The sequence below is a fragment of the Numida meleagris genome, chromosome 1 (genome assembly GCF_002078875.1).
Source record: "Numida meleagris isolate 19003 breed g44 Domestic line chromosome 1, NumMel1.0, whole genome shotgun sequence".
Classification (NCBI taxonomy): Eukaryota; Metazoa; Chordata; class Aves; order Galliformes; family Numididae; genus Numida; species Numida meleagris.
This window is the reverse complement of record NC_034409.1, coordinates 82,261,055-82,286,322: the sequence shown is the minus strand read 5'-3', so window position 1 is coordinate 82,286,322 and position 25,268 is coordinate 82,261,055. Positions and strand designations below refer to the sequence as shown.

Sequence of the window (25,268 nt, the reverse complement as noted above, 5' to 3'; positions counted from 1 at the left end):
TGCTAGACACTTCATAGACCACACTCTGATCTATAACAGCAAAGCAAGAACCCTGAAAAAAAGACTGAAGGACTGAAATGCAAGTCCACTGAAATCTTATAAGCACCACCAGTCATATCTGTGTTCTCACTCCTGTTTTGCCATGGTACAACTGAGAGCGGAAGCTGACCTGCATCCTTGATGCAGTATTCTGTGGACAAATAATACTGTGTCTACTCCAACATTAAAATGTGATGTTATTTGAACAAAGTGTGTGTCATTATTATAATGTGCTTTTGGTGTTCTCTGAAAACTGTCCCCTTCCAGAACAATCAGGGCCACTTTAAGTCTCAAAAAATTTACAATTGGTCTTTGAAATTAATTTTGAAAATGACCAAATACACACTTTTTCAGAAAAAACTGTTAAGATGTTTGGGATCAGATTCCTACTGTTTAGTGGTAATAATGCTAGGCAGCTTTATGAAGATAAACAATTTAATTCTGTCTCAATAAGGAGGGTTTTTTTTGTTTGTTTGTTTTTTTGTGCAGAGGGGGAAAGAATTTACTAATGGTGTAATCAAGGTAGCAAAAAAATGTTTGTCATTTCAAAACTAATGAATTGTATAGAGACAAAGTAAGCAGTATCTATGAAATAAGGCTGTAGTAGAGCTGGAGTGGAAAACACCAACATTTAATTCAAATTCTGGTTCACTCCATTGTTAACCTCACTGTCAGTGGAGTAAATATTTCCTTTGATTAGAAATATGTTTTCTCAAGGATGCTATATTTCATTTGAAACAGAGCACAAATTAGCTTCCTAAAATAAAAAACACTCTATAAACTTTTGGCAAAGAGATTTAAAAGAATATATCTTACAGCCAAAACGTATGCCACTTGGCTTCATTAAATAAACTTTCAGGAAACATATTTAAAAGAAAAATACTCAAAATCTACACACAGAATGCATAATACTGCCACCAAGCACATTCTGGTGGAACTGAAGACAAGTCTTATTTAATCCCCAGTCATATGTTGAAAGTTAAGACCTTCATTTGTAATATGTTATTTTTCAGAAATGTACACACTCTTTATTTAAATACATGGACAATTTATCAACTTTGGTTATACTCTGGGCCGGTGCCTCAGACTCTTAAATGCAGGTGAACAGAAAATCAACTAATCTGAACATTTCCAAAGTATCAGGTGAGAAGTCTTGCTCAATATTATTGTCATATAGCATGGGATCATAGATTCATTTTGTTTGGAAAGGACCTCAGGAGGTTTCTAGTCCAATGCCCTCCCTGAGGGAGGGTCAGCAATGAGTTCAGAACAGGCTGCTCAGTGCTTTGTTCAGTCGGTTCTTGAAAACCTCCAAGGATGGAGCCTGCACAGCCTCACTGAGCAACCTGCTCTGTCTACTGTCTTCCCACCATGCATCACTGCAGCGAGCTCCACTCTACCATCTCAATAACCCTCCCATAGGTACTGGGGGGCTTCTGTTTGTTAAATCCTCTCCAAGCCAATTGTTGGCCAAGCTGAATAAGCCCTGCTTCTGCAGTCTCTTCTCACAGATCTAGTGCTCCAGCTCCCAGGACCACCTCAGTGGCCCTCCTCTGGACTTGCTCCAGTTCATTGATATCTTTCCTACACTGGAAGGCTCGAAATTAGACATAGTATTCTAAATGTAGTGTAGTAAGCACTGAGTACAAGGGGATAATCACTTTCCTTAAGCTACTGGCTGTGCTCCTACTCCTGTAGCTCAAAGTAGTGTTGGCCTTCTTTACTGCCAGGGCCCACTGCTGCCTCACATTCAGTTTTCTATCTATTTAGACTCTTCCATATTTTCAGCATCAGTGCAGCCCAGCCAGTGAGTTTCCAACCTTTATACATTCAATCTACCTTATGCTATATCATATACCTTCTAAAAAAGTCAGTCTAAGTAAACATTGCCAAGATAATAAAGCATATTTTTTTCTATTTTGATATGGTGAGCATGAAAATCAGCTAGTGCATCCCAGTGGAAGCCCCAGAGCTGACACTCAGACAAAGGAAGACAGTAAATATAGGACATGAATAATGAAAACAATTGTAAGGTGGATGGATTGATCTAATAATAGTGTTGGGCTGCATTCCCTTTTCAGTGGTGGACACAATACTAAACAGGTAAGACACATGCAGAATGACATCGGTTATGGTTATAGTGTGTTCTGTACCAACCCTTTCCAGTTTTTTCAATTCTGCCTCTATCACATTATGTGGTAAAGAATGAACTCTGTTGTATAGATGAAAACATTGGTTGAGTTTGGCAGGTGTTGCTTCCATACTCACGCTCAGGCCCTGCTACATACTTATCTAGAATGTAAGATCTGCACTTTCAAAATGTATCCTGATTTTGCATCCTACATTTGAATGCCATACAGCAGTTTGTAGCCAGACCACCTAAGCGACCCTAATCTATGGATACAAATTTGAAAGTGGAATTCAGACATTCTTCATGATGTGGAGAACATAAAATGAATTGAAAATTTTTTGCTTTCTCCTCATCCTCCTCTCTAAGTTTGTGAATCTTTACTGTGAAATAGACAATGCTCTAGAAAAACTGCAACTCATTTAACTTAATCACATGTAGCTCTCTAAATGGCAAATATGCTGGAAAGACTTTGGATAGATCTTACAATGATGGAAGCATGACAGAAGGCAGAACGTTTCCTGAAATCACAGGTTAATAAACAATACTGCTGGTCAAGTGGAGAAATCATTTATGTCTCAGGTCCTGCAGTCAAATTAAATAAAAAGAAGAATACATTTCCATGAGGTTAACAGAAATTTACCTGTGAGCTGGTCAGAATATTTTTCTACTAACTAATGTCACAAAAAAATCTTTGAAATGTCTTCCTCTTCTTTAAAGTTTAGGTGTTTTTAATATATAGGTGAAAGTTGTAAGAGTACCTAGAGTTCTATTGCTATATTATCCTGCTTTACATTAGGAGATCTCTCTATATCTATCTGGTTTGTGTTTGACAAAAGTGTTGAAAACTTTATCTCAGTAACTCATCTGCCATCACCATGCCATTTAACTAGATAGAGACCCTCCTCCTTTGACACAACCACTAAACAGCAAGGAGTCACCTACCTGAGCTGTTGCTGCAATACTACATAAATCATGATTTATGCACAATCAAACTCTCCATCCATTCACGTTCATTCTTTCTGCATCCACAGCCAACATATTCAACCACATTTATTTCAGTTGAGCAACACTGAAACTGAGAGTTAATCACTTGGTTCCTTAATTGGAATTAATGTAGGAATTTTGGCGTATCTACTTTTAAAAGACCTAGAATAAAATCTCTCTCACTTATACAGCTGTAGTTTTAACCACCTCTGTTAATAATTATTCCTTACCATACAGTTTGTGTGCCTGAACAAATTTAATTTAATAGAAGACTCTGACTGAAGAGCAAATATACTTAACGTGATTGCAGAAATATAGCAATTATGGTTATAGTTCTGTCCCCACTAGTGAGCTGTAACCTGTTTCATAATCGTAACATGCTACAGGGATACTGTTGGCTATACCAATATTGTAGGTAGTAATACTTCTACCATAAGACAGCTGCAAAGGCTGCCTGGGGGAACCTTGTTGTAGAACCATTGCCAAATCTGCTAAAAGGTAAGAAGGTGTCAGGGCACTCTAACACATCGTCGAAGAGTTCAGAGTTCCCAAATGAATCAAAGTGTATTTCAGGAGATTTTGCAGAGAGCTCTATGTGAAGCCAGAACAAAAATGTTAGCTGAACTATGCCAGATGGTCATCTTGCTCTCTGAACCACCACACAGTATTTCTTAGCTGAGCATGTACAGTTCCTAGAAGTGTGGTAAAATACTCTTTCCAAGTTTAAGGTACTTCCATGAAACTGATTCCTTTACTAAAAGTTCCATTTTGTACAAAAATAATGGACCTACTATCAAACAATGTGAGTACATTATATGGATTTTAGATGGTAGCACAGGCTACCCTGAACAATTCTTGAAAACAAACTAAACCAATCTGGACATTTTAGGGTAAGAATGGAGCAAAAGGACTACACCATTGAAAATACTCTTGGAAGGATAACTTTGTTTTTAAGAAGTAGATAGGGCCTAACAGCTTTAGAAAGTTTGGACATTGTTCTTGGTCTCAGGAACAAGACATGTATCCACACTGAAGTTACTGTCTAGCCTAGGCAACATGCTCTGAAATCTGCTTACTCATGAGACAAACTAAATCAAATTTCCCACAGAGATTTTGGTAAAGCTTTCATCTACTAAAAATCTCATTAGAGAAGACAAGCAATGCAGGGCAGTGACTAGATAATTACATGACTATACCTGACTAGCTCTAGTCTTATCAGGTAGTCTTCCGTATAATTACATCATGGTAGTGCTTTAACAATCATTAACACAGTCTGATAATTTTCATCTGTTTTTACTGAATATTTGTAAAGTGCTTTAAGGATGCCCGAAGGAAAGAACTAAAGAAAAACTTCTTTATTTCTTCTCTTCTAGAAGTACTAAAAGATAAGGTCACCCTTCAGTCTGCCATACAGTAGGACATGTAATCATCTGTGCACAACCAATGGTATTTGAGTTCACTTGAGTATTGACTCACTTCTGAAAAGTGGTACTTAGCACCTGAAGGTAAAGGTCAAAAGCTTAAAGAAAACCATTCTACCGACAGTCCTCTACATTTATGCTTTTGTTTCCAAGAAAAAAAAGTAGCTTGATCTTTAGAAAGTATTGAGCTTAAAAGAAGTATCTATTGATTCTAAAAGGGATATACACAAAGGCCAGCAATTTTCAGATAGTAACAGTCAGTAAATAAGGACATAGGTATCTATTTACTCTCTAATTTCTGAAAATCTTGACCTAGATTTCTGTTAGCACAAAACCAACCAGATGTTAGATAATTCCACTTTATGTGCATTATTTAATCTATCAAACCATCACAAATTGCCCATGCCTGAATTAATTATTGCATAGCCTTATTGCTGTAACTTGCATCCTTTACAACCCTATTCCTGTTATCATTACTTAATGTAGCTTTCCTAAAATCATACTGTAATCTCTTCAGAGAACTCATCTCTTCATAAGAATTGTAAAAATCCATTGAGTGCTGCAGGAATAACAAAATAACATGACTTTTGCTGGTAATTAGTTGCAGGAACATAGAAGTTGTCCTTTCCAACAGCAACCTGATACTTTAGAAACCTTAGCAACTTAGCCAGCCAGTTAACCTTTCAGTTTGACTGTTCTGTCTCAGTCTGCATCACCAAGGTTATGCAGCTATTTCTACCACCTAACACTGATATACAAGTGATTTATAGTTTGAAAAAAAACAAGTAGAATTGCATGCAACTAAAGTTCTCCTGGTCAACTCACTCTCTCTATACCTCTTTTTTCAAAAATGCTAATTATAATCAAGAGAAAAGGAGAAGAAAAATAATGAAGTGAATTTCACCCTGAGTCCATATTAAGAATTAATCTGCATTCTTAGCATAAATATATTAGGACTTGATACCTAGTTTGACTGATAATAACATATATAATCAGATCACAAAATATGGACACAAGTCCACCACTGAGAACAAATTCACAATATTGACACAAGTGCCAAGGTTCTATTAGTATCTCATAATTCTTCACCCAGTGACAACTTTGGCCCTTTAGTGCAAGAAGTGGCATATATTACACTTGATTGTCCATCACATTCTCTACAGTCTTGCTTATCTTAACTCTGTAAGTTCAGATTACCATTCATTTTTCTCCTGGTCTTGCCGAGACTTTAAAGCAGAATGTGCCTCTAGCCTCTCCCTTGATTTTACACCACTGTCCTTCTCTTCCTGATCTATCGTTCTGGCTTTCTCCACTCACACATGTTCCAACATGACACAGACATTACTCATGGATTATGGTAAATTATACCAATAGATGTCCAAATGTCTCATTCAGAAATTTGTGCATATACAGAATCAGTGTATTCCAAATGGGTACAACTGTCTGTTTCACCTCTGGGAGCCAGTGTCTGGACACCGTGCCACTCATTCTTCCATGCCCTGAAAGCAGTGAATGAGTTAAAATGAACAATGAATAATTTTATAAAGAAACCACCAGGAATGCGTATTCCTACTGGTTTGTCTTTTTGGCTACATTTGCCTTTTGAAAATACCAGTTGGGAAAATTGTTTAGAACTCAGACACCCGGAACAATAAAACCACTAAACTAAACTATTAGAAAGTTAGTGTGTAGATGGAACAAGTTACAGCTGCATCAAGGAAAAGCTGGGTAGAACAGCACAAGGGAAACTAAGGAGGGTTCCAGAGTCATGACTGAATAGATACTTGAATATAAAGCAAGCTGTTTATTCATAGTTATTCCTTTTTAGAAAGGGAAACACAAGTGTTTCTGATAACTACTTTGTGTTACTATCTGCTATTACTGTTGAGGTAAAAATCTTTCCGAAAGACTAAGTGAGACCTAGTAGCTTTATAACTGCAACCAGAAGAAAGCGCCAGATTCAGAGAAACAAATACAGTAGAAAATCTTTAGTTAACTAAATCATTTAAAAACAAACAAATAAATCCAACACTATTTCTCCTGTGAATGCCATTCAGCTTCCTTTTCCCCCCTCCTTCTGTCCCCAAAGAGCAAAATCCTACTGTGCAGTGCCTTCTGAAGGCTGGCTGCCTGCTGTCCTTACTGCCCACCTACCGTAGGGAGCAGCTCCTCCCACCTGCGCATAAAAGCCAAGTGCATGCTACCAGCAGCTGATCAGAGCACTTTCTCAGCCCTCCACTGTTTTGAACCAGTGATCTTCTCTCCTTGGATCTTGTACACTCAAGGTAAGATTACTGCTACTTCAGGTTTCTGTTCTAACCAGCTAACGTGAGGAAGTCTTAATGTGAACTCTAGCAATGCCTTGCTGGGTGGTGCTGGCAGGGTGCTTTGCTTTTTTTTTTTTTTTTTTTTTTTTTTTTTTTTAAGATGTAGTGTCATCTGACAGTTAAGTTAGTAACAATCTGTTGTTGTAGCAATGAAATAAAAACAGATCTTGCTGGGAAACACTTTGTGGCTGAAAAATGGTCTCCTCTCCCTTTCTGATAGATTTTTGAAGAGATTAGTATACCCAGACCACTTCTAACAATTTATTATCCCTCTTAGTAGTCTCAGTCCAGTCAAAGTTACAAAAAAAAAAGTACACTTCAGAGCTGCCTTAAGCTTGAAGGAAAAAAAAAGCTTAGTGATATCTCAAAGTGCTGACTCAAGAAAGGAACTTTTTATTATTATAACTGTTGTTATTTACAAGGCAGACGGAGCCAGTTCTGGGAATGACGTGCATCTTCACAGGTTTCACTGCCATTTAAAAAACATGTCATTGAACTTGTGCTCTCACGGGAGCACAGTAGTAAGGCTCATGGAGTTTGCTGTATGGTGTCAAATAAAGTACATGTTTCACAAGCAAAACTCTGCTTCTTGGGACAGACCTCTTATGCCTATGAAATCCATAAATCAGCTTGAATTATATTTTATCAAGTTTGCCTACATAGCTATTTCTAATGCCACAGGAAGGAATAGTTAACTATCTCATGCAGACAGCTGCTGAATAGTTGAAACAGGAAAATGTAAGTGCTTTCAAAACTGCATTTGCACTCCTCTCTGTTCATCTATCATCCTCACAGAGATGAACCTATTAGTGACTAGTACTCTCACGTTGTGCGTCAGTGCACTTTTAACACACAGAATCACCTGTTTAAAGAAATTCCATCACAGAAATCCTGATCATAGAATACCTCTCCAGTGCTCAGAAATGAGAGAGCACGAACTACTAAACACAAGCAGTGAATGCTAACTGTAAGTAGTTTGCTTATACTATATGTAATTCATTCTGTTGTTAGAGTGGTTTTCTTTTAGAAAGCCAAACAATTCTCTTCCTAAATTGACCCTTTGTTCTTTCCCCAAAGAAAAAAGTCTTTTCTAAGAATTATCTCCACGCATGGCTGTACTCACAGTAGCTGCAACTTTTTAAGCTACAGCTCTGTATAACATCAGTAGAATTCTGCTCAAAATGACTTTTCCTGAACACTGTAAGATTTTTCTCTTTATTTCACATGTTATTTGTTGTATCTAATGGAGAAAAGAAAACATTGCCTTCAGCTACTTGCCTGGAAGATTACATAAGTAACTTTTCTAAAAAAAAAAAAAAAGAAAAAAAAAGTAACTATTCAAAACAAAGTACAGTGCTTTCTACAGCAAGATTACTGTAAAACTGTATTTGCATCCAGGTAGTCCATGCAAATTGCCTATAGAAAACATGAGCAAAATCATTGGATTCTGTTCCTATAACAGGTATTCTGTCTCTAAGCTACAAAATTTTACTCCTTAGTTAACACTGGATTTTCATAGTAAACCCCGTTCCATCTCCAAAAATGCCCTTCTTGTAAAACATAGATATGTGGCTCTAAGTGCAAAGCATATAGAATTTACATCTAAAATCTGGCAGTAAAGCCTCATCTTTCATACAGAACTCTAACAGATAAATCAATTTCTATCAGAGCATTTTTCAATTAAAAAATTATTTTAAAATGCATTTGCCACAAGAAATGTGTATATAGCAAAATACCTTTTATTAAAGCCTGCTGTGAAATGTGATGTTTTGGCATTTCAAAAATGGATTGCAGGGCATATTAGGAAAACTCCACTGAAAGGAATGTATCTAATTTAGATCAGAATCTCCTCTGAGCAATTTCTCTCTTAGGCTGAATAGATCATTCAGCTGAGCATCACTTGGCAGGAGGGAATGATGGGGAAACTAAACAGCTCATCTCCCAGAGTACTGAGGTGTCTAGAAATGCCTTTATTGACTTATGTGCTTATCTGAAACTACTTTTTAGGACTGATAGTAAGATAAAAACAACATCACTTTAAAAATAATATTGTAACTATAATAAAAAAATAAAGAAAAAGTGAGTTAGAGGGGGGGAAAAAAAGGAATTCCAATTTTTTTGAGTAATGACCACAATATAAAAAAAAAAAAGTGAAGAAATTATATTAATTTTTCTATTACAGACCAGTCAAGCGTTAAGAAGGCATTCTCAGCCACTTCTCTTGGTGGTGGCATTTAAGGGTTTTTTAGGTGTTCATTTAGGGCACAAGTGCCCGGTGAAATTACTAGCATAATTCCTACTGCTGTTAAAAATGCTAGACTAGATACCTGAAAAAGGTATACCTGTGTAGGCTGAACTACTTAGTCAGTAGCTTGCCATTCCCAATGACTCTGAGACATTCATATCTACATTAATTTATTTTCACCGCCTCTTCATGAAGCAGAGATGTGTTTCCTCTGGCCATTCTGATACTCTGAGGGCTGCCCCAGAAGCAGTGCCTCCTATTTTATTATGTTGTCCATGACATCATAGGCAGATGTTGGTGGTATGGCAGTAGAGGCTGAACCTTTCCACCAGCGTTCCCTTATGTGTTCTTGCTGTGTGACAGATGGCAGCGGAGGGGCAGTCTGACAGAATGGCGTCTGACATGGGAGTGCAGGTGAAGCAAAGGTGTGTCATTAAATTCCTCCATGTGGAAAAAAATGGCAACCATTAACATTCATCAGTGCTTGCTGAACGTTTATGGAGACCAAACAGTGGATGTGAGCACAGTGAGGCAGTGGTATGTTTCAGCAGTGGCAACAGTGACAGTAGATCAACACCTCCACTGGTACAGATGGTTGAGTGTGGCATGCAGGCTCTTCGTCATTACTAGTGAAAACGCACAGCTAATGGTGGTAACTATTTTGAAAAATAGTGTTTTGTATCTGAGACTTTGCTCTGTCAAACAGTGTGATTGTGCTCTTTGTAACTGCTAGTTTCCATGGAAATAAATAGGCATCACTTTCAGGGCTATCTACATAAATACATGGACTGTTTGGCTCATGGTCACAGTGAAAATTCACTGCAGAGCAGAGAGTCAGATTTAGCTCTTCTGGGTTCCAGTCCAGCACTTTAATCCCAAATTTCATTTTGTATTCAGCCTTATAAAGTACACCCCTTTGCAGATGATCTGTCTTTGCATGCCTCCTTAGGGCTAAACAGCAGGGAGAATTTCAATGTCACTTCCTAAGAGAGGTAATTCAATCCTAACACTTTGGATCTTCCTTTGAAATCATTTACAACCCCCTTACTGGGATTTGAAAGTCATTCTTGGAGGGGAAGTAGATAAATAAATAAATAAATGACCTCTCCTTTCTTACCCTCTGTGGTTAGCTGAGACTAGCCCACTCTTGTAAGTATAAGCAAGCACAGACCCACTGCCATGGTCCAGAAAAGGCAGCAACACCGAACTATAGAAGTGCAGTCTTGGTAACACAAGATTGGTCTTCTGAATATTGCATTATCAATAAATAAACAAAATTAACACATACTTATGCTTGATTTCTGAAGTAATTGCCCTACTTGCTTCTGGAGGTCTTGTCTCTCATTCTTCTACATTGAAGATTACCAAAAAGCTTTCCCTGCTCACAGATAAAATAGTGAACGTGTGAGAGGCAACTGGAAAATTAGTAGGATAAAAAAAAAAAGATTAATTGACATACTGCTACCTGCGGTAGGACAGTTGTCATAAGTAAGTGAGAATTTGCAACACAGCATTTCCAGCCCGTTTGCTCTATGTCCTGTTATATATCTCAGGGGAGGAAGGATTACGTTTTATTGCTGAGCTTTAAATATATCCCCATATTTGCCCTTACACTTTTGGCCTTTCAATTATCCTAGCACATGGATTCCTTCCTTCTCCAGAGAGATAATTGTTTTTTTCACTGGTGTCATATTTCTAATAGAGCAATGGTTTTCAGTGGAGTCACTGTAGTGAGGAACAAAAAAAGACAAAAGCATAGCAGTGGCTTGTTCTGTCTTTGATTAAAACCAACAAATATCTGTATTTAACTGTACAGAAGTTTCTTACTTTTACCTCTTCACTGACACAAAATCCTAGCAAGCGTGTATGCTCTTTTTATGGCTTTCCCTCCAGAAGAAAGTGACTTCTTTTCTTTATGCTAAGAGAATTCTGCTTCAGCAAAAGTTGTGAGTTTAAAAAGATAATGTTGAGTCCTGGTTCTGAAGCCTTTTGTGGGTCTTGTGCAATAACTGTGCCTATTCTTTGTACACATCAGTAAGCAATTGTGCTTGGTCTCCCCATACTCCTGAAATGTTGGATGTGTTTCTGTAATTGTCTTGATTTGTAATGAATTTAATGTCTCATAATTGCACTGCAGGCGATTAATACCACTGTGCAATCTAGGGACATCTTTTGATTATTAAATCTTCATGCAAGCCCACATTTCATAGCAAAGGCAAGACAAATGTAAGTCTGTTGCTTCTTGGATGGCAGGTGAAACTGTTGAGGGATGACACATAATGGAGTGAGTGAGAATCAGTGCCCTCTTTTGGTTAGAAAAAAATATATAAAGGAGCCCTATGAGAGTGTTTATCAGTTCCCTCTGCTGGCTACAAAGCCCACAGCCAGATAGATGAGCAGCTGTGTTTGTGGAGGCGAAGGTCTTAAGTTCTATTCCCAGTGCTGTGTGCATGCGGTAAACTGATGACTGTAGTGTCTATGCGTGTATGTGGACATCATTCTTCATAGAATCTCATCAGAAACTATACTGAGTTCAACATGAGGGCACTCAAAAATAATACAGAGTTCCTGGGAGGTAAGAAATTTTCCACTTAGAATCTGAGAAGTGTGCTAGCAGCTACACCATTCATAACATTACACAATGAGAGCAAGAGCATCCTTCTGTTATGCATCATACTCTACATTCAGATTCACACCTTGCTTTTTCCACCTCTTCAAGACAAGCATGCCTGTGCTCATTCAGTTTAGAGATAGCTGGTCAGTTATTACACATATTCACAGCAAGAACACCATAATTACAAAAAAAAAAAGAAAAAAAAAAAAGAGGTATTAAGAAGACCACAAAAAAAGAAAAGAAAATCCGGCAAAAAAAAAAAACCTGCAAAAATAAGCTATATAGATCTTTTAGGGAAAGGCCTGTGTAATCTGGTTATGCAACTGGTAAAACAGGTTGTGTAATTTATGCAACTTCTCTGAAACAAAAATTGAAATTGAAAAACTAAAATATATTGCAAACCTAAGAGGGAGTTTTTATTTTAAATAAACATCTATACCACTAAAAATGAAAAGTTCCTGAGTCAGGTATCCAAGTTCACTTCAACTCTTGGAAATTTCTCACAGCAACATATAAAGATACGCAAATCTACCCTATTAAAGGCAGAATGAGTCAGAACTAGTAGTCTGACATACTAGAAAACAAATGGATATTAAAAGTCAGATTTCTGAAACATCCGCAGTATGTTTCCTGCTAACTAAAAAAGGAACCACTCTTTGTAGATCAAGATACTGCTGTATTCTTGTTTCAGAAGGGAAAGTAAGAAGTGGACAGATAGTACTCTGAAGAGTTGCACAGGGTCCTTCAAGCAAAGCATTTGACCGCTTCCAAAATTAAAATTCCAGAGAGCAAATCAAGGTTCTAACACAACCCCATGTTAAGAGGTGAAGCAACAACATACATACATATAATACAATACAGTCACTGAAATGGAGATGCGAGGTGCTTACATTGTTTTTCATTTACTTGATATAATTTTCAGCTGGACAGAATGATGATTGCACAGTCACAGGGACACTCAAACCAAATACGTACAACTTACCACTGAAGAAATCTAGCAGTCAAGTCTGTTTACGCCAGCAAAGGTCTTACCTCTGTTCTGTTCTTCCGTTCTTCCCACCATGTGTGGAGCTCCAGTGAATGTAGAATGTCAGAACAAGGATCTTTTATGTAGCTCAGAGACCAGAATTTTTCTTCCAGTTTGCCTTTAGAAAAAAAAAGAAAAAGGAGAAGAAAGTGTTCATATATTTCTCAGCAAATGAATAAGGTGAACTTAGTCCAACTCTTCGATGACGGACATTAATATAAAACACACAACTGGGACCTCTGTTGGCAAATCTCAGCAAAAAAAAAGTCAGAAAGTTGTTAATTTAGGTCAAAATTGAGAAATAAAAGCAGGCTTGGAAGAGAAATTTATGCTGCCAACACTGATATCTGTCACCTGTACTACGGATAAAGAGCAAATAAGCTAAGAGTAGTTAAGCAAATACACTCCACAAGCGCTAGCATTCACACAAAATGTATTTTAGAAAATGAAGGAAAAAAGACAACACTCAGTACTTATTTGCTTTCAGTCAGTGGCTTGAATTGAATTTACCATAGTAGCACATCACATTGTTCACTGCAGAAAAGTGCAAAGCTTAGGCCTTTAGGAGTAAGTCTCTTGTGCTTTACTGGTTCCAAAAATGTCAGTGCTTGTCAAAGTGTTTTTGAAATAAAACCAAAAGCATGTTAATAAAGTGAACTTTCCAAGACAATGCTGGCCAAAACCGATTCTTAGATTTCTTTTCAGTAACAAACTGCCTCTGCGGTTGCTGAACTGATAGGGAGGAGAATTTAAAGGGCCAAAGCCAAATTCAGGTCAGCTCAAAGAGGGTGAAAAAATAAAATAAAAAATAGAGCTCTCAAACGGAGCACAACCCTCCAATGAATCAAAAGATTTTTGCTGAGGGTGAGCAGAGCTTAGCAAAATCCAGCTGAGCTTTCAAAAACTTCTGTAATCATTGTTAGTCTCCTCTTGGAGGTATTTTGAGACTGGAATACTTGTCCAGTTGGAGAGGTGCTGCTGTAGGTTACTGGACAAGGCTTGGTACTTATGTAATTTGGGACTCACAAGCTGAACATCAGCTCACAAGATCTACCCCGCTTATTTATTAATTCCCTAAAAAAATTAACAAGGCAACAAATGGATTGTCCCATCCTACCCTGACCTTCCTGAAAAATAGCTCCAGAAATAGGCTCTGGTGAAGAATGAAGGTATTCACAATGAAACGAGTTCCTGCTGCGTGCACAAGCTGCCTGCAAGTCTGGATGGTGAGATCTCTCAATTGCTTGGCTGTATGCGCATCTGTAGCAGCAGCTTCTGTCTCCCACAGAAGAGTCCTACAGTAGCTGGATGCTCTGCGCCGCTTACAGGAATCCCTGCTGTCCCCCAGCCCCAACCAGTACAGCTGACATTAGGAGGCCTGTGCAGTACAGCTCAAGTCGACACTGCAGGGGTGATTTCTTAGTTCCTGCTCTCAGGAACTCCTACAGGCTACTATTATCTTTGGGGATCTAAGCATAACGCGTTACCTCAGGGAACACGGAAAGCATTTTAAGATTGCTCTCTAAGCTTGCATTACCAGCCACAGCTAAAATTTTGTTCATAATATCCTGGTAGTAAAAACATACATTAACATCCAAGCCTGATTCTTGATTGAAGATTCATTTTCCAGCAGTAAAGTTTTTATTTTTGTACTGGTATAAAATTATCAGATGACTTTAAAGCTTTAGTTTGAAGGAAATCCACTCTGCTTTGCTTTTTTAATGTCACGAGCACTGCCTTTTGGTTGCTTGAGAGCAATCTAAAACAAGTTGCAAACAGTATCTAAAATCTAACCTACTTGTTTGTTTTGGCACATGACTCTCAGGGCACATCTCTGTCCCACAGACAGGCCAAGATGGCTCTTAGATTCAAATTTCGAGCACAAAAACTGCCTTTCATTGAGTTTAGAATTAACTTGCAATGAATATTTTTTATTCTTCTTTTGAAACCCCCTATTTTCAACATCACATCTGTCACTCGTATGTCGAATGCTCTCAAGAACTCAATACAAAAGGTCTGTGAAACACAAGTTAAACAAATTTAATTTGCAACTGCTCAGAGACATTTTCTCTGCTACTCTTGCTTTTAACTTTCTATTAACTGTTCACGTCAGGAAAACAAGAGTCTGAAAAATAAACAAATGGAAGTCTGTTGTATTTTCAGCGTTCCATTCATCACACATATTGATAGCCAGAACTTTAGCGTGATGGATGCTCACAACATCCAGCCTTAACCCTCAGTAATAGTGACTGTCCTTCGAACACAGTGACCAGGTGTACGAGACCAGGAGCAGCTACTTCAGCCCCCTCTGAGGCTGACTGAGGAGGTTACCTGCTGCTCCACAGGGCACGCTGGGCTCGGGGGTTGCAGCCCTCCTTCCCTTTTGTGCATTCCCCTCCCTGCTGCCCAGCACCGTGGGGACAGGTATTTCAGCCTGCTCAAATATGAAACATCTTAGAGGCCTCCAAAAGGACACAAACTGTCATACCTGAAGCCCCAAAGCTCTCAAGGTGGTGTTTCGTGAAGCTGACTCAACCTGCTAGCCTGCACTTCAAAAAAACAAACAAACAGAAGGACCCAAATAATCCAAAACAACAACAAAAAACCTACTTTTGTCTGAAACACTGCGCCATGAGCGGCTGTAAAGTACCTGCCCCCCCACCCCCTCAGCAGCAGGATGTCCCCACTACCATTAATTGCCATTAACGGGCAGAGTGCGGCACCAGGGCATCCCGCCCTCAGCAGCCTGCGGGCAGGGCCTGGGCACCGGGCAGCCCCTGCCAGTCAGAGCAGACCCTGCGTGTTGTGTTCACGCCTTCTGTCTCCCGTTGTTGTGCTGCGGTGGGGTCAGTGCCACGTCTGCCCGCAGGCGGTCAGAAAAGTGATGTGGAGCCTGCCCTTCCCTTTCCCAAAAGGAGGGGCAAGGGTTGGGGAGCGCAGAAACTCCCTGCGGCCCAGTCAGCTGAGGAGTGTTTATGGAAACAATGCATTTGAGGTTTTTTGGGTTTGGGAGATACAGCTCAGGGCTTCGCTTCTGCGTGCCAGCCCTCGGTGCCCCTCGGTGAAGGATCTGGGCAGCATTAGCGCGCACAGATGCTGACAGTGCTGGAAGGCCAAAATGGGGGAGGAGAAGGAGGTAAAGCTCCTCTGTCAGCTGGAAAGAAAATGTCGCATCCTGTGAGAGGGCCGCTCCAGCACGCACAGCGGGAGGCACGGGGCCTTTCAGATTTCCCCCATCTGGAGGCAAAATTGAGGCCACTGTGAATTTGAAAGTAAACAAAAATTAAAATGTCCATTTCAAAGTCTAGGTTCTTTGGTGCAAAAACCAGAAAAACCCCAAAATAACACTGTATGTGGGTATGCACTCTGTAAGGAGAGCAGCCAATCTTTTAAAGTTGAAATCTGCAAACCCCAAAACTCCTACATGAACCACCAGACACTTTTTGTCTGGTGTGAGGATAGGAAACGATAAAACTGCTGTATTCAAAGGCAGGGAGGAGGGAAACAGCTGCATGGAACAGCTTTATCATTTCTTTCCAAAGAAAATTGCCCACCCTGTATTGCTTGACGCAAAGGTTTTTCAAGGTGCATCATTTTGATATATTTGTTACATCCCCTAGCATGGAGGAGTCCTGACTCACTCTTGGGAGTTTAAGGCAAATAAGGAGCAGCAGTTCCTGAACTTGACGGTCTGTAAATCTTGCATACAGTAAAGCTGATTCCTGGATCCTGCTCTATTCCCTTTAACAGGCTCCTTCTTACATAGATGATTGGTATGTCTGGAAAGATATGACACTACAAACACTTCACCTCCGTCTCCTGACTGCAGGAGCATCCAAGAACATCACCTACACTAGATTAATGAATTTATCCTTAAAAGCACCCTGGCAACGTCACTCTCATTTAAGAAGAAATTGAGGCACAGAGAAATTTGCTGGTGTAGCATTCCAAGGGACAAGCCAGATTCTCAAGTGTCTTCCCATCACGATGGGGGCTTGTGAGAGAGCTCGGTTCCTACAAGGGCACCTCAACGAGAACCAGATTTTCAGGAGTGTTCAGCACCCAGTAGCTCTCACAATGGCACTTGCAGCCAAATTTTCTGAAAAGTTCCTTTGATCATCTGGCCGCTGCCTCAGTGGAAGCAGAAAGCTTTTGAAAAACCTGATCCTGTTTGTGGGTGCTGAGCACTTTTCAAAATTCTTGCTTAAGTGACCCAGCCAAGGATGCAGACTAAAATTTGAACAGACCTCACTTTCCTTAATCCCCAGGCCAGTGAATTAACCACAGGCGTATCCTTCCATCCTCAGCAAAGAAAGAATAGGCACTAGTTGGGGCAGGAATCAAAATGCCAAATAGCTGCCAGTACCCATGCCTGCCAAGAAAAATGCCCAGATACCTGTGGGCAAACCAGACAGCCACATTTTGGTACCTTCCTGAGAAGGGATTATTCTTAATAGCACTGCCAGAGTCTGGCAACCTGAATTATGCTCTTTCCAGATGTACCTATTTCTTTCTGGGATAAAACTCTTGTGAACATGCCCTCACTCAGGCACACCCTCCCTGCTCTTCAGTAAAAACAGCAGCTATCCAAACACTCTGCTGTCTCCATTATTCGCAGAGAGCCAGGCACACTTGGGCAAGACACCAGTATTTTGTGTAATTATTAAGAAGCAGTGGTCGCGTCAGTGAAGATTCTTTTTTTCATTGAATATTTCATTCATTTCTGAGCATAAGCAACCACTTAGCTGCAGTTGTGCTAGATGCAGAGGAGGAAACACATGCTATTCTTGGCTGGACTGTACCTCTGTGGGAAGCAGCAGCAGCCTCCTTACAAGAGCCTCTGTTGACTGCATGATTTAGCTATACTTGTGACTGTCCCAAACTTCAAGTAAGGACGTGCCTCCACGTTCTGAGAACCATCAAATATGAATGTATACAAAACACCCAAAGCCAGTCTGGATCCTTCATCTTATACTCTGTTCAACTGAGGCCCATTTGCAAACAACACTCTCCAAAGCCATGAGTTCAAGGCTACTTTAGAAATTCCTCTCTGGGCTGACCACTTGAGATGCTGTCACTCAGCATCAGCTTATTGGGCTGAGTATCACAGGACCCCACCTTAGCGTCATGCTTTCATTAAGTGCTGCCTCATCCCTGGCCCAAGCTTTCAGACCACCTCCCAAGTCAGTCTCTAACCAGTCTGCTAATAAGAAGATAAGGCACTCAGTCTGTCGTGGTTTTAAGGAAGCAGAAATATCACATGCTGACTATTGAATGAAAACATTTACAGAGAAATAGTTTTGTAAAACAGCTCTGACTAAGCTGTTGCTTAGGATTGAACTCAAGCTATGTAAGCCAAAAAATGCAGCTGCATCTTTTCTAGCTGAACCTAGGAACAGCTACGTGTACTGGAAAAACCTTTGACTAAAGAAAAAAAAATTAAGGATACAGTCCTAATAAAGGACTATATCTTGAAGCAAGTGTGAGCATTTGTTTCCTGTTCTGTGGGGTCTTATACCTGCAGTGAAGAAAAAAAAGTGATGGCTGTGGTCTACACTTTAATTGCTAAATGACAGTGCTTTCACTTCATTCTGACATCTGTTGCAGTTACTATTGTAATAACAATTACAATCAGAAGCTGGACTTCAGAGCAATACCACAGGCAAATTTTACAGCCTCAAATTTACAAACAGAAAAACTGAGGTAGAAAGGGATGAGCTCATGCAGCATGTTTATGCAGGCAGTTAATTGTACATGTTTTACTGCAGAAAGTTTTAGGCAATACCACTGAAAGGACTTAGATTACAATTAGTAATTCTGTGGGCCTTCAATATTTGTCAGCAAATTTAAGACTAGAACTTGCCACTTTTTTCCTCTCCTTTTTTTATTTTTAAGTTGGTCTGTTTTGTTTTTAACTCTCTTGTCTCATCCTTGGAAGAAGCTGGGGCATTGCTGAGGTTTTATTTGTGAAGAAAACAAACAAACAAATGAACAGAAAACCTGGTGCCCATTGAGGGCCCAGGTCAAGAAGTCTGTCTTAGGTGTTATCTCCTCTGAACTCAAAAACTAGCAATGGTTCAAACAAGGTCTTAGTCCGGATACCAGCAAGGTGACCAGGTCACAGTCCACTTGTAAAAGGACTGGGGATTGTGACGCTAGTGCTGAGGTACCAAAAATGGCCTAGGGAGAAGGCCACTGTGTTTGACAGGCCAAGCCTGGTGAGCCTTTAAGCAGAGCGAGCAAATGTACCCACACTGGCAGGAAAGGGCACAAACGTCAGTGAAAGCTAATGAAGAATGACCCTACAGTTCGCCTGTACTGGAGCCAAGGACTTCTACTGCCAGGCTCTTGCATTTTCTTTACAGTTCCAGGCACTCTAGCACTGATTTTTCCACCTGGTCTTAAGGGCAGTTTGGGGCTTCTGTCTTTGGTATCAACAAAGCAGAATGGAGACTCAAAACTGGAGCACTCAACCTGCAGGTAATTGATCTCCTTGTGAGATACTGTTACTCGGGGAAAGTTATGTTTCTCTCTAATTTTGTCTAGAAATTCCCTCCAGGAAATGGAAACTACAACTAATACATCTGTTTTCAACAAAGAGCTGTAGTTTTGAATTGATGTATCTTGAGAAAAAAGTTTTGCTTTGAAATAACTGCTGATTTATTTGGGAAATAATTATAAACTATAACCACATAGAAGTGGAATAGCATTCTTTTTTTTTGTGCCCAGGAAGACTGTCACTTGAAACCAGTGCCTACTGATGCAGGTATTAAAAGAACTTGAGTCTCATTCTTAACCCAGAACAGCATTATAGAAAGCTGTACTTCTGTAAACTACACAGCTCGGCCTCCCTGAAGAGTTTGCCAGCCTTTACAGATTTACCCATGACAAAGCAAAACAATTGCCAAGCCCGGCTGAATTTATACAGCTAAATAAATCATTTTTCAAGTGTTTAAATATCATTGTGATTGTGAAAAGATGAAATGTGCTGTATATCATCTCTCCAAAACCAGAAGGAGTTATATTATAAATAAACAGAGTTTGCTTGGTATTAGGGACATAGGAAATTCCATTCAAGAACAGACAAATGGCACATCTTGTCTGGTATCCTGCATCTGGCACAGGCCTGTAGCAGATGCTTAAAATATTTGGCTCTCTTGGTTCCAGTCTCCTCCGTTCCACCTACCACCAATGTTATAAATCACACGGTTTTGCTAACCTCTGGTGAGAGTATTTTTCCTGCTCACTTGTATAATGTGGGAGTCGGAAGCACGGGCCAGATAATTACATATCTGCCCTGTGTGATAGTTGTTACTGTGGCCGGTGCTGAAACTTGGCTGAGCCCTGGTTCTGCCTTTTCCAGAACATATGTGGTGTTACTGCCTGCATTGCCTAAGTACTCAAACCAAGGAGTGCACAAGCAATGACTATGCTTGGCTCCAGAGACTGGGGGAGGCGATCCTCTCTCTTATCTGCCCATAGCCAGCAAGCATACTCATCACTTCTAGGCTGTCATTAATCACCTGCCCTCTTACTGTAAGGGCATTGCCACCAAACTGCTCCTCACTACTAATGACAAATATCCTGGCATGACCTTCTTAGCAGCTTTTATAATGTAAGGCATGATGACCAAAAATTAAATTAGTTTATTGTCTATCCAGCAGATTTTGCTTTTGTTCCATCTTTATTGCATTGGTTTTCAAAATATGGTTCACCCAACCGCATCTCACCTAACACAGGCTCCTCTCTTTAGAAGCCTGGTTCTTCTGATTGTTGTCACTGATATATGTGTACACCTGAAAAAAAAGCTTGTGGAACTCATCCTTGCCACAAATATGCTTACCAAAATTTCCCTTTATTTTCTACAATCTTCTTCATAACCAACATGAATTCAATGGCACAGTCTGTTAAAGATCTCTGAAAAAAAAAAAAGAAAAGAAAAAAAAAGAAAAAAAAAGCCAAACCTTTCCATTTGAAAAATTTTGTGTTTTTTTTTTTAAATTCTGTTAATTTCATTGCACCCACTTTGTGTTCCCATGTGAGATAAAGAAGGGTTTTAAAAAAAGGCTAAATAGAATTTATGACTATGTGTAACTCCCAGGTGAAGTTCTCTCATGACATCTTACAAAAGCAACAGGAAGAGAGTGGCAGCTCTAGAAATTATAGCCTAATGTCTAGGCTATATTGTTCAAAAATAGAAATTATAAGTGTCACTGAGTTTGAGGGTATTGTCTCCACAGTTACTGAGCACTGCTGTTCTTAAGGAATATCATAAGAAATCTTTACATCTTAATAAGGGAAAATTTAATCCTGATGGTGGACCCAGACTGTTGGGTATCATTTCAGATGCTGGCTTTCTCCAAGCTCAAAGATTATCTGATTTTGGCTTCATCCTACCAAACATAACTTTCAGTGTTAAAGGTGTAAATCTAGACCAGACCTTTGATCCAGCAACCCCAAATGTGTGCCTGTCTCAGCCACAAACCACGGACTTTGCACTGCCAATCTTCCTGAAAGAACTGAACACATTAAAGCTATCAAGCAGAAGTTTGCATCCTTTAACATGCTCCAAATCAAATATGCATTTGGAAACAGCTGGGCTCAATACTAGCAGGAGCTCCGTGACTTTCTGCACTTCTCCTGTTGTACAATAAGAGTGACTTCTAGAATATCTGTCTTGCTTCACTCAGGAACAGAAGTAGAGTTTTTTAAGGCAGACGAATGAGTCAGCCACTTGCTCCAAATAAACGGTAATGGTGTTCCAAGTTTCCTAGACAGCTTCAAAAACTACATAGAGCAATTCAGCTGCTTCATATATTGGGTTATGCGCCTCAAATTTAAGACAACACAAAATCACATGCCTTTTAATCCAAGTAAAAGTTGCATTACCCACAGCAGTCCAAAGCCACCTCATTTTGTCTCTGTCCTCTACTTACATGCTACTCATCTTGCTTCTGCCATTTTCAGGAGCAAAAGCAGCACCCATTATAGTAAAGAAAAGCAGCTGAGACTCCCAGCCTGCCACAGCTATGCTAAATAATACTAAGAATATTAGTGATTGTGATTGCATATGTCCATTTGTATAACAAGAATGTTAATATTTTGCTTTCTGAAGAGATGTCAACCTTAACTAACGTAACAGTGACATACAGGGCATGAATTAAAGCTTTAACAGTGCAGTAAAATAGAGTATCAATTTGGATAAATAACTGTAAGGAGATATATAAAACTACAAAAATAATTTCTTTACCTCAAAATTTGCCTTAACAAGAAACATAACTCCTTCCTGCCTCAAGAAAGCTGAATACACTGACTCATGTCTTCAAGTGTTATGGCAAATTTGTTCTTTTATAATGTGCAGTAGTCTAGCTTTGAACTTTTGATTTTTGGAAAAGGCAGAGCGGAAAAATGTTTTCATGGGAGAGGAGTGCACATTCCAGAACTGTCAACTGTTATTCGTTGAGGGGGGAGAAAAAAAATCTGCTTAGGTTTTAGGGTTTGGTTGATGCAATTTGTTGTTTTCTGTTGTTGGTTTTGTGTCCCTCTACAGTGAAAAATTTCAGTTTTCACCCTCATTTTTCCAGCTTCCACTTCTTCAAATCTTTGAATAGTTATTATTTGTAGTATACAAAGTAGTCCACTGAGAAAATAACTTACAGCTTGCTGTGAGTTACAGAGCTATGCACAAGCATCATGTGGGAATGAAGACAAATTTTACTCATAAAAATGAAATAAAAGAAAATGTGAGCCGTTCATGGTGTCTTTGTAACCTGAGCAACAGTTTTAAACACAATTTTCTCTGCTGTCTCCTGTTTAACTTTTGATTACTTCAAAAATATTAAAATAGAAAAATAAAATAAACTTTCTGTAGTTTATTTATTCAACTACAGTAAAAAATATTTCTCTGATGTTCTGAATATTTTGAAAATTATTAATGTACATTCTTTCTTTCCTTCCTTTCCAGAAACAGAAGAAAGTGCAGACAGTCAGAGCCCTTCTCATTTGATACTCAGCACTACTATGTTCTCTTCATTACCGGATGTCAAGTCTCAATATCAGAACAGCTACAGTGAAGTACTCTCCTATTAAGCCGAGGTAATTTTCTTCCTAACAATTTTTTTTTAAGCATCACGGAAGTCTTCTGTTCCCTGCCAACAACATTTTTTCTGGGGAGAGCATTTTGCTGTGAAGTGTAGCATCAGTCAACCTAAAAGACTGAAACACTGACACTTTCACTACCAGGCAGGCAGATTTAAGCCCCACTTGTTATTACAAATTTAGCAATAGTGCATTATGAGCACATGGATTTGGGTTTGGAAACCAATTGAAAGTGTCCATTCCTTTCCCTTCATAAATAGAATATTGACATGATAGATGCAACATTCTGGATTCATGGCCTGTCAGAAGACTACTGTATAACCACTATGGATATGTCAGAGACTACGTTTCGTGTTGCACTGGCATTAAGAGCTAAAGTCACTGAGGAGAGAGAGAAAAATTAATGAAGAACTCTAATACTGGAACAATTAATAAGTCTTTCAGAGTTTCATTTCCTGGGGAAAATTATTGGCTTTTTTTGAAAAGCCAATTTTATTTCTATTATTGAAAGAATCAGTCTTGTCAGAAGTTCTGAGACAGAAGGAAGAAGCTACATGAAAATACCAGTCCTAAGCCAGATGAGGAGAAAAATCCTCCATGTCCAAAGCCAGCTGTCAGGGTATTCTTTGGGGAGAGAGATCACCTGGTTCTCAGGCACTTGCACACTGAGATAAGGTTCTGCTTAGTGGGATGGACATTCCTACTTCAGGTTATTTTATAACTATTGTTCACTCAGCATGAAAAACTGCATTCATGAGAGCTTACCAGGCCCTGGCCGGCAGCATCAAGTTTCCTCCCAAGAACAGAATCGTGCAGTGTGGGGCCAATGTGATCAAAGTCAGCAACACAACATGCAACTAGAAGGCATCAGTTTACTAAACTGTATTCCAAAAATAAGAGGTGGCTTCTGTTGAAACTTGTCTAAGAATGCAGAGATGCAGTTAGTGTTGGAACTAGACTACACAGCAAACATTTTCAGAAAGATTTACACCTTCACACAGCTTCACTGTTTCCCCTCCTTTCCTTGTACATCAGTAGTCAAGACACTGGCAGTGTTCTCTCTGTTGCCCTAGTAGAAATGTGCATCTTTCACAATGTAAGATTGTGAAAAAGTTTCTAGAAATGCACACCAATGTAGCTGAATCAGAAAAACAAGTGGTAAACTGAATCAGAAAAACAAAACAAATCAATAGTTTAAATAATTAATTGTTTTAGGTGAGGGTCAAGTAAATGTGATACTATATAAACATCAGTGCAGAAAAGGGAAAAAGAGAAAAATACAAATGTAGGTGCGTAGGGAGATTCTTATTAGTATCTCTAACAAAGTTGCCTCTACATTTGCTTTCGAAGCAATGAAATTCTATTATAGGGCAGTAACCAACGTGGCACATAATTTTTTGAGGTCATTTAAAGCTTGCCTGTTAAGCAAACATTACTCTGAATTTTCGTCCAAGGATTCATATTTCCTGTATACTTGCAGCAATTTTTTGTCCTATCTGTCTCCTAAACCATCATTTTCAACCACTGACAAATTGTTTGCCTAAAACCAGAACTCTCCTTGCATTGCCTTTCTGTTATTAATATTCTTTAAGCTACTTTTCAGCTTCCACTCAAGACTTGCTGCAGTAGTTTTTCTTTTTGTGGAAGTCCGCTGTACTTTACCACGGATCTCAACTGAACTAGAATGCACATAATGTCACGTGAACTCTAAAAAGACAGTATAGTTTAATGTACCCAAAATAGGTTGAATCAGGAGTTTTAAGAGTAATCAAAATCATATTTTTACTAGCTAGTAGAGCCAATAAGCCACTGAAGCTCTATATACTTTCCCACATAGCACAGAATACACCAATTTCAGTATCCATAGCAAACTGTAAAAGCATCCCAGTAAAACAACATGCATTTTCAGACTTTTATCAATTTTTATGACCTTCTTAGCACATAGTAGAAATCTTGAAGGACCTCCTACTGGGCAGTATTATGTATGGGAGAAGTATTTATTGCCCATATTCTTTAGGTGAAACACATGCACTTGCATGCTGATATGTATTTATGTATTAAATCATGTAAGTTTTTAGTAAAGTTTGATGCTAAATATTTTAGACCAACTTACAGTCTTTGGTAATGCCAGTAGAAAGGCAAGTTATTCCACATGCATGAATATAACTGATAAGTGCAATAGGAAGTTTCTTATAATGTTAACTGTGCACATATGTCTTTACAGAACTTGTATTTAGAACCAGTCTGTATTGAAACTGCGGTCCCTGACAGCAGAATATAAATCTTTGTCTTTTTTTTTTTTTTTTTTTTTTTTGTTACTGGCTTTCTTTTCACTGCTGACTACAAAGGCTTCTGTATCGATATAACTGGAAGTTTTCTGAA

At 39.0% G+C, this 25,268-nt stretch overlaps 1 protein-coding gene across 3 annotated transcripts in view; it reads left to right on the top strand.

The window, feature by feature from the left end:
* COL8A1 (collagen type VIII alpha 1 chain) overlaps positions 6,729 to 25,268 on the top strand; it is an 85,048-nt gene continuing 66,508 nt past the window's right edge. For 2 of the 3 annotated variants that reach the window (XM_021399864.1, XM_021399847.1), the window contains exons 1-2: positions 6,729 to 6,860; positions 22,753 to 22,883. The gene's annotated coding sequence lies outside the window, so the exon portion shown is untranslated. Of the gene's footprint in view, positions 6,861 to 18,964; positions 19,269 to 22,752; positions 22,884 to 25,268 lie in introns of those variants that run through there. The other variant, XM_021399853.1, reaches the window with a different exon arrangement.